Consider the following 16,459-nt stretch of genomic DNA (forward strand, 5'->3'; position numbering starts at 1 on the left):
GGTCAGATGGTCCTTGAAAAGATATTCTTTAAAAAATCCACGTTTTGTGGTCAGATGGTCCTTGAAAAGATATTCTTTAAAAAATCCACGTTTTGTGGTCAGATGGTCCTTGAAAAGATATTCTTTAAAAAATCCACGTTTTGTGGTCAGATGGTCCTTGAAAAAATATTCTTTAAAAAATCCACGTTTTGTGGTCAGATGGTTCTTGAAAAAATATTCTTTAAAAAATCCACGTTTTGTGGTCAGATGTTCCTTGAAAAAATATTCTTTAAAAAATCCACGTTTTGTGGTCAGATGGTCCTTGAAAAAATATTCTTTAAAAAATCCACGTTTTGTGGTCAGATGGTCCTTGAAAAATATTCTTTAAAAAATCCACGTTTTGTGGTCAGATGGTCCTTGAAAAAATATTCTTTAAAAAATCCACGTTTTGTGGTCAGATGGTCCTTGAAAAATATTCTTTAAAAAATCCACGTTTTGTGGTCAGATGGTCCTTGAAAAATATTCTTTAAAAAATCCACGTTTTGTGGTCAGATGGTCCTTGAAAAAATATTCTTTAAAAAATCCACGTTTTGTGGTCAGATGGTCCTTGAAAAAATATTCTTTAAAAAATCCACGTTTTGTGGTCAGATGTCCCTTGAAAAAATATTCTTTAAAAAATCCACGTTTTGTGGTCAGATGGTCCTTGAAAAAATATTCTTTAAAAAATCCACGTTTTGTGGTCAGATGGTCCTTGAAAAAATATTCTTTAAAAAATCCACGTTTTGTGGTCAGATATCCCTTGAAAAAATATTCTTTAAAAAATCCACGTTTTGTGGTCAGATATCCCTTGAAAAAATATTCTTTAAAAAATCCACGTTTTGTGGTCAGATGGTCCTTGAAAAATATTCTTTAAAAAATCCACGTTTTGTGGTCAGATGGTCCTTGAAAAAATATTCTTTAAAAAATCCACGTTTTGTGGTCAGATGGTCCTTGAAAAGATATTCTTTAAAAAATCCACGTTTTGTGGTCAGATGGTCCTTGAAAAAATATTCTTTAAAAAATCCACGTTTTGTGGTCAGATGGTCCTTGAAAAGATATTCTTTAAAAAATCCACGTTTTGTGGTCAGATGGTCCTTGAAAAGATATTCTTTAAAAAATCCACGTTTTGTGGTCAGATGGTCCTTGAAAAGATATTCTTTAAAAAATCCACGTTTTGTGGTCAGATGGTCCTTGAAAAAATATTCTTTAAAAAATCCACGTTTTGTGGTCAGATGGTCCTTGAAAAGATATTCTTTAAAAAATCCACGTTTTGTGGTCAGATGGTCCTTGAAAAAATATTCTTTAAAAAATCCACGTTTTGTGGTCAGATGGTCCTTGAAAAGATATTCTTTAAAAAATCCACGTTTTGTGGTCAGATGGTCCTTGAAAAAATATTCTTTAAAAAATCCACGTTTTGTGGTCAGATGGTCCTTGAAAAGATATTCTTTAAAAAATCCACGTTTTGTGGTCAGATGGTCCTTGAAAAGATATTCTTTAAAAAATCCACGTTTTGTGGTCAGATGGTCCTTGAAAAGATATTCTTTAAAAAATCCACGTTTTGTGGTCAGATGGTCCTTGAAAAAATATTCTTTAAAAAATCCACGTTTTGTGGTCAGATGGTCCTTGAAAAATATTCTTTAAAAAATCCACGTTTTGTGGTCAGATGGTCCTTGAAAAAATATTCTTTAAAAAATCCACGTTTTGTGGTCAGATGGTCCTTGAAAAATATTCTTTAAAAAATCCACGTTTTGTGGTCAGATGGTCCTTGAAAAATATTCTTTAAAAAATCCACGTTTTGTGGTCAGATGGTCCTTGAAAAAATATTCTTTAAAAAATCCACGTTTTGTGGTCAGATGGTCCTTGAAAAAATATTCTTTAAAAAATCCACGTTTTGTGGTCAGATGTCCCTTGAAAAAATATTCTTTAAAAAATCCACGTTTTGTGGTCAGATGGTCCTTGAAAAAATATTCTTTAAAAAATCCACGTTTTGTGGTCAGATGGTCCTTGAAAAATATTCTTTAAAAAATCCACGTTTTGTGGTCAGATGGTCCTTGAAAAAATATTCTTTAAAAAATCCACGTTTTGTGGTCAGATGGTCCTTGAAAAAATATTCTTTAAAAAATCCACGTTTTGTGGTCAGATGGTCCTTGAAAAAATATTCTTTAAAAAATCCACGTTTTGTGGTCAGATGGTCCTTGAAAAGATATTCTTTAAAAAATCCACGTTTTGTGGTCAGATGGTCCTTGAAAAAATATTCTTTAAAAAATCCACGTTTTGTGGTCAGATGGTCCTTGAAAAGATATTCTTTAAAAAATCCACGTTTTGTGGTCAGATGGTCCTTGAAAAGATATTCTTTAAAAAATCCACGTTTTGTGGTCAGATGGTCCTTGAAAAGATATTCTTTAAAAAATCCACGTTTTGTGGTCAGATGGTCCTTGAAAAAATATTCTTTAAAAAATCCACGTTTTGTGGTCAGATGGTTCTTGAAAAAATATTCTTTAAAAAATCCACGTTTTGTGGTCAGATGTTCCTTGAAAAAATATTCTTTAAAAAATCCACGTTTTGTGGTCAGATGGTCCTTGAAAAAATATTCTTTAAAAAATCCACGTTTTGTGGTCAGATGGTCCTTGAAAAATATTCTTTAAAAAATCCACGTTTTGTGGTCAGATGGTCCTTGAAAAAATATTCTTTAAAAAATCCACGTTTTGTGGTCAGATGGTCCTTGAAAAATATTCTTTAAAAAATCCACGTTTTGTGGTCAGATGGTCCTTGAAAAATATTCTTTAAAAAATCCACGTTTTGTGGTCAGATGGTCCTTGAAAAAATATTCTTTAAAAAATCCACGTTTTGTGGTCAGATGGTCCTTGAAAAAATATTCTTTAAAAAATCCACGTTTTGTGGTCAGATGTCCCTTGAAAAAATATTCTTTAAAAAATCCACGTTTTGTGGTCAGATGGTCCTTGAAAAAATATTCTTTAAAAAATCCACGTTTTGTGGTCAGATGGTCCTTGAAAAAATATTCTTTAAAAAATCCACGTTTTGTGGTCAGATATCCCTTGAAAAAATATTCTTTAAAAAATCCACGTTTTGTGGTCAGATATCCCTTGAAAAAATATTCTTTAAAAAATCCACGTTTTGTGGTCAGATGGTCCTTGAAAAATATTCTTTAAAAAATCCACGTTTTGTGGTCAGATGTCCCTTGAAAAAATATTCTTTAAAAAATCCACGTTTTGTGGTCAGATGGTCCTTGAAAAAATATTCTTTAAAAAATCCACGTTTTGTGGTCAGATGGTCCTTGAAAAAATATTCTTTAAAAAATCCACGTTTTGTGGTCAGATATCCCTTGAAAAAATATTCTTTAAAAAATCCACGTTTTGTGGTCAGATATCCCTTGAAAAAATATTCTTTAAAAAATCCACGTTTTGTGGTCAGATGGTCCTTGAAAAATATTCTTTAAAAAATCCACGTTTTGTGGTCAGATGGTCCTTGAAAAAATATTCTTTAAAAAATCCACGTTTTGTGGTCAGATGGTCCTTGAAAAGATATTCTTTAAAAAATCCACGTTTTGTGGTCAGATGGTCCTTGAAAAAATATTCTTTAAAAAATCCACGTTTTGTGGTCAGATGGTCCTTGAAAAGATATTCTTTAAAAAATCCACGTTTTGTGGTCAGATGGTCCTTGAAAAGATATTCTTTAAAAAATCCACGTTTTGTGGTCAGATGGTCCTTGAAAAGATATTCTTTAAAAAATCCACGTTTTGTGGTCAGATGGTCCTTGAAAAAATATTCTTTAAAAAATCCACGTTTTGTGGTCAGATGGTCCTTGAAAAGATATTCTTTAAAAAATCCACGTTTTGTGGTCAGATGGTCCTTGAAAAAATATTCTTTAAAAAATCCACGTTTTGTGGTCAGATGGTCCTTGAAAAGATATTCTTTAAAAAATCCACGTTTTGTGGTCAGATGGTCCTTGAAAAAATATTCTTTAAAAAATCCACGTTTTGTGGTCAGATGGTCCTTGAAAAGATATTCTTTAAAAAATCCACGTTTTGTGGTCAGATGGTCCTTGAAAAGATATTCTTTAAAAAATCCACGTTTTGTGGTCAGATGGTCCTTGAAAAAATATTCTTTAAAAAATCCACGTTTTGTGGTCAGATGGTCCTTGAAAAGATATTCTTTAAAAAATCCACGTTTTGTGGTCAGATGGTCCTTGAAAAGATATTCTTTAAAAAATCCACGTTTTGTGGTCAGATGGTCCTTGAAAAGATATTCTTTAAAAAATCCACGTTTTGTGGTCAGATGGTCCTTGAAAAGATATTCTTTAAAAAATCCACGTTTTGTGGTCAGATGGTCCTTGAAAAAATATTCTTTAAAAAATCCACGTTTTGTGGTCAGATGTTCCTTGAAAAAATATTCTTTAAAAAATCCACGTTTTGTGGTCAGATGGTCCTTGAAAAAATATTCTTTAAAAAATCCACGTTTTGTGGTCAGATGGTCCTTGAAAAATATTCTTTAAAAAATCCACGTTTTGTGGTCAGATGGTCCTTGAAAAAATATTCTTTAAAAAATCCACGTTTTGTGGTCAGATGGTCCTTGAAAAATATTCTTTAAAAAATCCACGTTTTGTGGTCAGATGGTCCTTGAAAAATATTCTTTAAAAAATCCACGTTTTGTGGTCAGATGGTCCTTGAAAAAATATTCTTTAAAAAATCCACGTTTTGTGGTCAGATGGTCCTTGAAAAAATATTCTTTAAAAAATCCACGTTTTGTGGTCAGATGTCCCTTGAAAAAATATTCTTTAAAAAATCCACGTTTTGTGGTCAGATGGTCCTTGAAAAAATATTCTTTAAAAAATCCACGTTTTGTGGTCAGATGGTCCTTGAAAAAATATTCTTTAAAAAATCCACGTTTTGTGGTCAGATATCCCTTGAAAAAATATTCTTTAAAAAATCCACGTTTTGTGGTCAGATATCCCTTGAAAAAATATTCTTTAAAAAATCCACGTTTTGTGGTCAGATGGTCCTTGAAAAATATTCTTTAAAAAATCCACGTTTTGTGGTCAGATGGTCCTTGAAAAAATATTCTTTAAAAAATCCACGTTTTGTGGTCAGATGGTCCTTGATAAAATATTCTTTAAAAAATCCACGTTTTGTGGTCAGATGGTCCTTGAAAAATATTCTTTAAAAAATCCACGTTTTGTGGTCAGATGGTCCTTGAAAAAATATTCTTTAAAAAATCCACGTTTTGTGGTCAGATGGTCCTTGAAAAATATTCTTTAAAAAATCCACGTTTTGTGGTCAGATGGTCCTTGAAAAATATTCTTTAAAAAATCCACGTTTTGTGGTCAGATGGTCCTTGAAAAAATATTCTTTAAAAAATCCACGTTTTGTGGTCAGATGGTCCTTGAAAAATATTCTTTAAAAAATCCACGTTTTGTGGTCAGATGGTCCTTGAAAAATATTCTTTAAAAAATCCACGTTTTGTGGTCAGATGGTCCTTGAAAAAATATTCTTTAAAAAATCCACGTTTTGTGGTCAGATGGTCCTTGAAAAATATTCTTTAAAAAATCCACGTTTTGTGGTCAGATGGTCCTTGAAAAAATATTCTTTAAAAAATCCACGTTTTGTGGTCAGATGGTCCTTGAAAAAATATTCTTTAAAAAATCCACGTTTTGTGGTCAGATGGTCCTTGAAAAAATATTCTTTAAAAAATCCACGTTTTGTGGTCAGATGTCCCTCGAAAAAATATTCTTTAAAAAATCCACGTTTTGTGGTCAGATGGTCCTTGAAAAAATATTCTTTAAAAAATCCACGTTTTGTGGTCAGATGGTCCTTGAAAAAATATTCTTTAAAAAATCCACGTTTTGTGGTCAAATGTTCCTTGAAAAAATATTCTTTAAAAAATCCACGTTTTGTGGTCAGATGGTCCTTGAAAAAATATTCTTTAAAAAATCCACGTTTTGTGGTCAGATGGTCCTTGAAAAAATATTCTTTAAAAAATCCCCATTTTGTGGTCAGATGGTCCTTGAAAAAATATTCTTTAAAAAATCCACGTTTTGTGGTCAGATGGTCCTTGAAAAATATTCTTTAGATGGTCAGATGGTCCTTGAAAAAATATTCTTTAAAAAATCCACGTTTTGTGGTCAGATGGTCCTTGAAAAATATTCTTTAAAAAATCCACGTTTTGTGGTCAGATGGTCCTTGAAAAATATTCTTTAAAAAATCCACGTTTTGTGGTCAGATGGTCCTTGAAAAAATATTCTTTAAAAAATCCACGTTTTGTGGTCAGATGGTCCTTGAAAAATATTCTTTAAAAAATCCACGTTTTGTGGTCAGATGGTCCTTGAAAAATATTCTTTAAAAAAAATCCACGTTTTGTGGTTAGATGGTCCTTGAAAAAATATTCTTTAAAAAATCCACGTTTTGTGGTCAGATGGTCCTTGAAAAAATATTCTTTAAAAAATCCACGTTTTGTGGTCAGATGGTCCTTGAAAAAATATTCTTTAAAAAATCCACGTTTTGTGGTCAGATGGTCCTTGAAAAAAATATTCTTTAAAAAAATCCACGTTTTGTGGTTAGGTGGTCCTTGAAAAAATATTCTTTAAAAAATCCACGTTTTGTGGTCAGATGGTCCTAGGTGGTCCTTGAAAAAATATTCTTCAAAAAAATCCACGTTTTGTGGTTAGATGGTCCCTGAAAAAATATTCTTTAAAAAATCCACGTTTTGTGGTTAGATGGTCCTTGAAAAATATTCTTTAAAAAATCCACGTTTTGTGGTTAGGTGGTCCTTGAAAAAATATTCTTTAAAAAAATCCACGTTTTGTGGTTAGATGGTCCTTGAAAAAATATTCTTTAAAAAATCCAGGTTTTGTGGTTAGATGATCCTTGAAAAAATATTCTTTAAAAAATCCACGTTTTGTGGTCAGATGGTCCTTGAAAAAATATTCTTTAAAAAAATCCACGTATTGTGGTTAGGTGGTCCTTGAAAAAATATTCTTTAAAAAATCCACGTTTTGTGGTCAGATGGTCCTTGAAAAAAATATTCTTTAAAAAATCCACGTTTTGTGGTTAGGTGGTCCTTGAAAAAATATTCTTCTAAAAAATCCACGTTTTGTGGTTAGATGGTCCCTGAAAAAATATTCTTTAAAAAATCCACGTTTTGTGGTCAGATGGTCCTTGAAAAAATATTCTTTAAAAAATCCACGTTTTGTGGTCAGATGGTCCTTGAAAAAATATTCTTTAAAAAATCCACGTTTTGTGGTCAGATGGTCCTTGAAAAAATATTCTTTAAAAAAAATCCACGTTTTGTGGTTAGATGGTCCTTGAAAAAATATTCTTTAAAAAATCCACGTTTTGTGGTCAGATGGTCCTTGAAAAATATTCTTTAAAAAATCCACGTTTTGTGGTCAGATGGTCCTTGAAAAAATATTCTTTAAAAAATCCACGTTTTGTGGTCAGATGGTCCTTGAAAAAATATTCTTTAAAAAATCCACGTTTTGTGGTCAGATGGTCCTTGAAAAAATATTCTTTAAAAAAAATCCACGTTTTGTGGTTAGATGGTCCTTGAAAAAATATTCTTTAAAAAATCCACGTTTTGTGGTCAGATGGTCCTTGAAAAAATATTCTTTAAAAAATCCACGTTTTGTGGTCAGATGGTCCTTGAAAAAATATTCTTTAAAAAATCCACGTTTTGTGGTCAGATGGTCCTTGAAAAAAATATTCTTTAAAAAAATCCACGTTTTGTGGTTAGGTGGTCCTTGAAAAAATATTCTTTAAAAAATCCACGTTTTGTGGTCAGATGGTCCTTGAAAAAAATATTCTTCAAAAAAATCCACGTTTTGTGGTTAGATGGTCCCTGAAAAAATATTCTTCAAAAAAATCCACGTTTTGTGGTTAGATGGTCCCTGAAAAAATATTCTTTAAAAAATCCACGTTTTGTGGTTAGATGGTCCTTGAAAAATATTCTTTAAAAAATCCACGTTTTGTGGTTAGGTGGTCCTTGAAAAAATATTCTTTAAAAAATCCACGTTTTGTGGTCAGATGGTCCTTGAAAAAATATTCTTTAAAAAAAATCCACGTTTTGTGGTTAGATGGTCCTTGAAAAAATATTCTTTAAAAAATCCACGTTTTGTGGTCAGATGGTCCTTGAAAAAAATATTCTTTAAAAAAATCCACGTTTTGTGGTTAGGTGGTCCTTGAAAAAATATTCTTTAAAAAATCCACGTTTTGTGGTCAGATGGTCCTTGAAAAAAATATTCTTTAAAAAATCCACGTTTTGTGGTTAGGTGGTCCTTGAAAAAATATTCTTTAAAAAATCCACGTTTTGTGGTCAGATGGTCCTTGAAAAAAATATTCTTTAAAAAAATCCACGTTTTGTGGTTAGGTGGTCCTTGAAAAAATATTCTTTAAAAAATCCACGTTTTGTGGTCAGATGGTCCTTGAAAAAAATATTCTTTAAAAAATCCACGTTTTGTGGTTAGGTGGTCCTTGAAAAATATTCTTCAAAAAAATCCACGTTTTGTGGTTAGATGGTCCCTGAAAAAATATTCTTTAAAAAATCCACGTTTTGTGGTTAGATGGTCCTTGAAAAATATTTTTTAAAAAATCCACGTTTTGTGGTTAGGTGGTCCTTGAAAAAATATTCTTTAAAAAAATCCACGTTTTGTGGTTAGATGGTCCTTTAAAAAATATTCTTTAAAAAATCCAGGTTTTGTGGTTAGATGATCCTTGAAAAAATATTCTTTAAAAAATCCACGTTTTGTGGTCAGATGGTCCTTGAAAAAATATTCTTTAAAAAAAATCCACGTTTTGTGGTTAGATGGTCCTTCAAAAAATATTCTTTAAAAAATCCACGTTTTGTGGTCAGATGGTCCTTGAAAAAAATATTCTTTAAAAAAATCCACGTTTTGTGGTTAGGTGGTCCTTGAAAAAATATTCTTTAAAAAATCCACGTTTTGTGGTCAGATGGTCCTTGAAAAAAATATTCTTTAAAAAATCCACGTTTTGTGGTTAGGTGGTCCTTGAAAAAATATTCTTCAAAAAAATCCACGTTTTGTGGTGAGATGGTCCCTGAAAAAATATTCTTTAAAAAATCCACGTTTTGTGGTTAGATGGTCCTTGAAAAATATTCTTTAAAAAATCCACGTTTTGTGGTTAGGTGGTCCTTGAAAAAATATTCTTTAAAAAAATCCACGTTTTGTGGTTAGATGGTCCTTGAAAAAATATTCTTTAAAAAATCCAGGTTTTGTGGTTAGATGATCCTTGAAAAAATATTCTTTAAAAAATCCACGTTTTGTGGTCAGATGGTCCTTGAAAACATATTCTTTAAAAAAATCCACGTTTTGTGGTTAGGTGGTCCTTGAAAAAATATTCTTTAAAAAATCCACGTTTTGTGGTCAGATGGTCCTTGAAAAAAATATTCTTTAAAAAATCCACGTTTTGTGGTTAGGTGGTCCTTGAAAAAATATTCTTCAAAAAAATCCACGTTTTGTGGTTAGATGGTCCCTGAAAAAATATTCTTTAAAAAATCTACGTTTTGTGGTTAGATGGTCCTTGAAAAATATTCTTTAAAAAATCCACGTTTTGTGGTTAGGTGGTCCTTGAAAAAATATTCTTTAAAAAAATCCACGTTTTGTGGTTAGATGGTCCTTGAAAAAATATTCTTTAAAAAATCCAGGTTTTGTGGTTAGATGCTCCTTGAAAAAATATTCTTTAAAAAATCCACGTTTTGTGGTCAGATGGTCCTTGAAAAAATATTCTTTAAAAAATCCACGTTTTGTGGTTAGGTGGTCCTTGAAAAAATATTCTTTAAAAAAATCCACGTTTTGTGGTTAGGTGGTCCTTGAAAAAATATTCTTTAAAAAAATCCACGTTTTGTGGTCAGATTTTGCGGTTGCCTGATGACTGACAAAAATGATCGGCCACACTATTAAGCAACCGATTTTTTGAGCAAAGCTGTCAGTCAAAACTGATCATGTGTAATCCACTTAGCGCATTTTTGGTTACCGACAAAAATCGGAAAAATTAAAACGCAAAATTAGGAATGAAAAGTATGAATAAAAGTTGTCAACACTTTGGTTGCCAACTTACTGAGAAATTTCGTTAATTACGGAAATCGTAAGCATTTTAATTTTAGCGATTTTTGTCGGTAACCAAAAAAATGCGTTAGAGAATCCCACTACAGATCATACATACTATTGTGAAAATGTCATCAAGAACTTATTTACTTTACATAATAAAATGCCATAATCTTTCGTCGATTAAATTGTCACCTGTTCATGACGTCTAAAATGGTCATCGAATAATTTCGATTGTACTTGTTCTTGTTGGAATGTAGGTTTTTTTTGCTTTCATTTTTAACTACGTATAATAACTCTTTTATGCTTACATAATATGTATTATACATTATTATCATCGCCAAAGCTTATCTAAAGAGGCTGATAAAGATGTATTTTCAATGGTCTGGAAGATACTAAGCGTTTTGATTTCAACAACATGTAAAGATACGATAAGTCGAAACAATCAACTACAAAATAATAAATATTGAAAAAAGAATCTAATGGTGGAACTTTGAAAGCGGCAGCAATTTAAAAAAGTCAAAGAGGAGGAGGCTATTGAGTACAAGGCTGGAGTGTAAGATATATATCTTCTTATTAGGGATTTCAAAATAATTCCTGTGATTATTCAATGGCATTTGAATGAAACAAGTTTACTATCTCTCATTTACTATCTCTTTAGAAAGATGATAATGATCTGAGCAATAGCTGTAATGTATCCACAGATGACAATTGGAATATATTTTGTGTGTGTCCGGAAAAGCTCAATTGTCGTGACTTTTAAATTCTCAAATACAACAAATTCTAAACAAGACAACAACAATGGATTTAGTAATAAGATATATCTATGTAGTTCTTATTTTCTCTAAATACCGAACAGTTTTAGACTGCGGAAGAAGTAAAGGGGCAAATAGTTTTGCTCACAGTTTGATTTCGTTTATTTTGAAATTGTTTCCAAGTGAAATTTAGTCTTTGTTTAAATTTACATGTTTTGAAGAGTACAGGAAGTGAGGTATGACTACAGAGATTGCATGTTGTCATTGCAAAGTGAATCTGAGGGAATAGAGACTTTAACCTTCCTCAAAAGACAAAAACAAAGAAACAATCAACAATGATGTGTGAATTTATGAATATTTATTGGGTTGTGACACAATCACAAAATCATAATAATATGCCTCTTCCAGAATCTGCAAGAATCTACACATTTTTACTACGATAACAATTTTTCCTCTATAGAAAAATAGTAAAAAGTTGTAGATTCTTGGAGTTCTGGAACAGACAAAAAATTTTCCATAACAAATTTCCTCTATAACGACATTTCCCATAGAAAATATTATCGGTAATGACATTTTCCATAAAGATGTCATCGATAATAATTTTCACAGTAAATGTTATCGATAATAAAATGTTCAATAGAAACTTTCCACAAAATGTTTTGTGGTTGCTGGCCAGTTTGACAGTTATCGATATTTGCAAAAAAATCGACAGTCAAAACTGATCGTGTGTACCCCGCTTAAAATGTCATCGATTATAATTTTAACAGTAAATGTTATCGATAATACAATTTTCATTGGAAAATGTTATCGATAATAACATTTCCATAGAAAGTGTTATCGATAATAACATTTTCCATAGATAATGTTATCGATAATGAAGTTTTTCATAGAAAATATTATCGATAATTTTATTTTCCATAGAAAATATAATCGATAATAATATTTTTAAATAAAAGGTGCCATCGATAATGATATTTTCCATAGAATGTTTAATCGAAACGATATTTTCTATAGAAAATGGTATCGCTAACGACATTTTCCACAGTAAATGTTTTTGATAATAACATTTTCCACGATAAATGTTATCGATAATGACATTTACCATAGAAAATGTCATCGATAAAGACATTTATCATAGAAAATGTCATCGATTATGACATTTACCATAGAAAATGACACCGACAATGACGTTTTCCGAAGAAAATAATAACATTTTGCATAGAAAATGTTATCGGTTTTAACAGCTTCCATACCAAATGTCATCGACAATGACCTTTACCATAGAAAATGTCATCGATAATGACCTTTACCATAGAAAATGTAATCGATAGTGACATTTATCATAGAAAATGTTTTCGCTACTGACATTTTTCATAGAAAATGTGATCAATAATAACTTTAACCATAGAAAATGTCAGCGATAATATAATTTTCCATAGAAGACGTTTTCGATGACAACATTTTTCATTGAAAGTGTTATCGATAATCACATTTTCCATAGACAATGTTTTCGATAATACCATTTTCCATAGAAAATGTTATCGATAATGACATTTTTCATAGTTAATGTTATCGATAATGATATTTTTCATAGAAAATGTTATCGACAATATATTTGTCAATAGCAAATGCCATCGATAATGATATTTTCCATCCATTCCAAGTCATCGTTTTCCCATAGAAAACGTCATCGATAAAGACTTTTACAATAGAAAATGTCTTCGATAATGACATTTACCATAGAAAATGTCGTCGATAATCACATTTACCATAGAATGTGCTATCAGTTTTAACATTTTGCACAGAAAATATTATCGTTCAAAGCATTTTCCATGCCAAAGGTAATCGATAATGACATGATATTTTCCTTAGAAAATGTCATCGATAATGACATTTTCCATAGGAAATGTTATCGATAATGACATTTTCCATAGATAATCTTATCGATAATTAAATTTTCCATAGAAAATGTAATCGATAATAATATTTCCATAGAAGATGTTTTGTTATCGACATTTTCCGTAGAAAATTTTATCCATAATAAAAATTATTATAGAAAATGTTAGCGATAATAACATTTTCCGTAGAAAATGACAGAAAACGTTATCGATTATGACATTTTCCATGGAAGATGTTATCGATAATGACTTTTTTCCGTAGAAAATGTTATCCATAATAACATTTTCCGTAAAAAAATGATAATGGCATTTTCCATAGAAATGTTATCGATAATGTCATTTTCCATTGAAGATGTTATCGATAATGACATATTCCGTAGAAATTTTTATCGAAAATGACATATCGATAGAAAATTTCATCGATAATAACTATTGCCATAAAAACTGTTATCGATAATGACATTTTTCGTGGAAAATAGCATAGCAACGACATTTACCATTGAAAATGTCATCGATAATTACATATTCCACAGTAAATGTTTTCGATAAATGAAAAATGCTATCGAAAATAAAATATTTCATAGCTATTGTTATCGATAGTGAAATTTTCTTTAAGAAATGTAATCGATAATAACATTTTGCATAGAACATTTTATTGATAATGACATTTTCCATAAAAACTGTTATCGATAATGACATTTTTCGTGGAAAATAGCATAGCAACGACATTTACCATTGAAAATGTCATCGATAATTACATATTCCACAGTAAATGTTTTCGATAAATGAAAAATGCTATCGAAAATAAAATATTTCATAGCTATTGTTATCGATAGTGAAATTTTCTTTAAGAAATGTAATCGATAATAACATTTTGCATAGAAAATGTTATTGATAATGACATTTTCATCGATAATTAAATATTCCACAGTAAATGTTTTCGATAAATGAAAAATGCTATCGATAATAAAATATTGCATAGCTATTGTTATCGATAGTAAGATTTTCTTTAAAAAATGTTATCGATAATAACATTTTCCATAGAACATTTTATTGATAATGACATTTTCCATAGAAAGTATTATCGATATCTATGGAAAATAGAAAATATCATCAATAATGACAGTAAGCATAGAAAATGTCATCGATAGAAAAAGTTATCGACAAAAACATTTACGATAAAAGACCTTCCAAGTGCCGTCTAATCTATAGAAGATCCTTCCAAATGTCGCCTAATCTACAAACGACTCTACCAAGCGTCCACTAATCTATACAAGATCCTTAGAATGTCATTTGATCTATAGTAGAACCGTCAAGCATCGTCTGGTCTATAGAATACCTTTTCAAGCGACGCCCGATCTGTTGAAAGCCTGATCCCAACGTCGTTTGCTCTATAGAAGACCTTTCAAGGCGTCGTCTGCTCTATAAGACCTTTTCAAGCGTCGCCAGGTCAATAGAAGACCCTTCGAAGCATCGTATGTTCTATAGTAGGCCTCATCGAAGCGTTATCTGATCTATAGAAGACACTTCAAATGTCGTCTGCTTTATAAAAGATCCTTCAAACGTCATCTGGTCTATAGATGACCCTTTAAGCGTCCTCTGGTCCATAGAAGACCTTTCAAAGCGTCGCCTTATCTATAAAAGAGCCCTTCCAAGCGTCGTCTGTTTTATAGGAGACCCTTTAAATGTCGTATGGTGTATAGAAGAGCCTTTCAAGCGTCGCCTGGTCAATAGAAGACCCTTCAAAGCATCGTATGGTCTATAGTAGGCCTCATCTAAGCGTTATCTGATCTATAGAAGACACTTCAAATGTCGCCTGCTTTATAGAAGACCCTTCAAGCGTCATCTGGTCTATAGATGATCCTTTAAGCGTCCTCTGGTCTATAGAAGACCTTTCAAAGCGTCGTCTTATCTATAGAAGAGCCCATCCAAGCGTCGTCTGCTTTATGGAAGACCCTTCAAACGTCATCTGGTCTATAGAAGACCCTTTCAAGCGTCGCCTGGTCAATATAAGACCCTTCGAAGCGTCGTATGGTCTATGGTAGGCCTCATCCAAGCGTTATCTGATCTATAGAAGAAACTTCAAAGCATCGTCTGCTCAATAGAAAACCCTTCAAGCGTCCTCTGGTCTATAGAAGACCTTTCAAACGTCGTCCGATCAATAGAATACCATATCCAAGCGTCCTGGTCTGGTCTATAGAAGAACTTTCAAGCGTCGTCTGCTCTTCACAATACACTTCAAGTGTTGTCTGGTCTATAGAAGAGAAATCAAACGTCCTCTTGTCAATGCAAGTGTTGCCTGGACTATATATGATATCTTCTATAGGGGGTGTCTTCTAACCGGTAGAAGACCCTTGTAGTTGTCTTCGCATCTATTATTCTATATAAGACTCTTCAAGGCGTTCTCTATACTATAAGAACCTATTCCTGGCGTCTTCCATTCTGCAGAAGACCTTTCCTTTGTTTCACTTTTCCATTTCACATTCTCTGTCACAAACGTCACCACCCTAGTATTCCATCATAACGATCAAGCGGAGGTGTATCCAATTTAATAGAGACGAACAGAACAAAAAAAAAAAAACAGCTACACGGGTATGAAATCTTTGTTAGTTGTAGACACATCATTAAGAAACATTTCACACTTAAATCAGCGCAATAAATTCAAATAATCATTCATTCAGAGCAAACGTTGTTGGTTTTTTTGGTGTTGTTGTTGTTCGTTCTTTCTCGTTTAGAGGATAGAACAAAAAAAAAAAAAAAAAACAAAAAACCTTGTGATGTGTAAAATATGAATTTTCACATTATCATCATCATGGAAATAACAATAAAGGTTAAAGCCAGAACCAGAGTCAAAAACAACAACAACAGCAGCAACAACAAAGACAATTTTCCAGCAAATATTATTTGCGCGATTTTCCCCGATAATGAGGCCAGGGTCCTTGAGATAAAGAACAATGTAATGGGAATAATATTTATTGTTGTCTTTTTTGTAGTGTCATTTTCAGTAGTTTGGATTATTCTTCACATTTACAGCTAAAGGGGGAGGACAATCAAATAATATTTAAATAAAAGATTATCTTTTACCGATTTTGTTGACTTTGGATGGAAAAAAATGTCTAGGTTTATGTGATTAAATATTCATTAGGTATAATGTGTCAGGATGTGCAATGTGGTCGAATGGCTACATCTCCTCAGTTTAACCCTAAAGAAACTCCTCTATGAGTGGTGCCGTAATATGAAGGAGACCTTAACGAGACAAAAAAATATTTTCTAGTCTCCCATTTCCCAAGTCTCTTAAAAATTTCTGTTGATTATAAAAATCTTCCACTAAAAATTCGTAGCTATTCTATGAACTAACTATTCTAGCGGATACAAGGCACATGTTCTAATATTTTATCGTCTTAATATTGTTTCCTAAATCGGAGTTCTCTTAATAAGCGGAAGACATAAATATTTTAATTTAGCGAAATAAATAGACACACAAAATGTTGTCTTCTGCATTCCACAGACTCTTTCACCAAAACAATTAAAAAAGTTTTTGTTTTACAATTTCTCTGACATTGTGAGTAAAGCTGTCTGTTGTTATTTGAATTGTTTATTCTTCTTCCTTCCTTCTGTTGACATTTCCAAATTAAGATTAATTATGCGATGGCAAAGTTTGACAAAATTTCAGATGTTGAGTCATGACACAGCGGTATTTAAATGTACAAATATTGA

General features: G+C 31.6%; 1 protein-coding gene across 5 annotated transcripts in view; it reads left to right on the forward strand.

Annotated features, from left to right (window-relative positions):
* Positions 1–16,459, forward strand: part of Atpalpha (sodium/potassium-transporting ATPase subunit alpha) — a 208,530-nt gene that overhangs the window by 85,733 nt on the left and 106,338 nt on the right. The window lies entirely within an intron of this gene.

Source organism: Musca autumnalis, unplaced genomic scaffold, assembly GCF_047663935.1.
Source record: "Musca autumnalis isolate F117 unplaced genomic scaffold, ASM4766393v1 scaffold_1, whole genome shotgun sequence".
NCBI classification, from domain to species: domain Eukaryota; kingdom Metazoa; phylum Arthropoda; class Insecta; order Diptera; family Muscidae; genus Musca; species Musca autumnalis.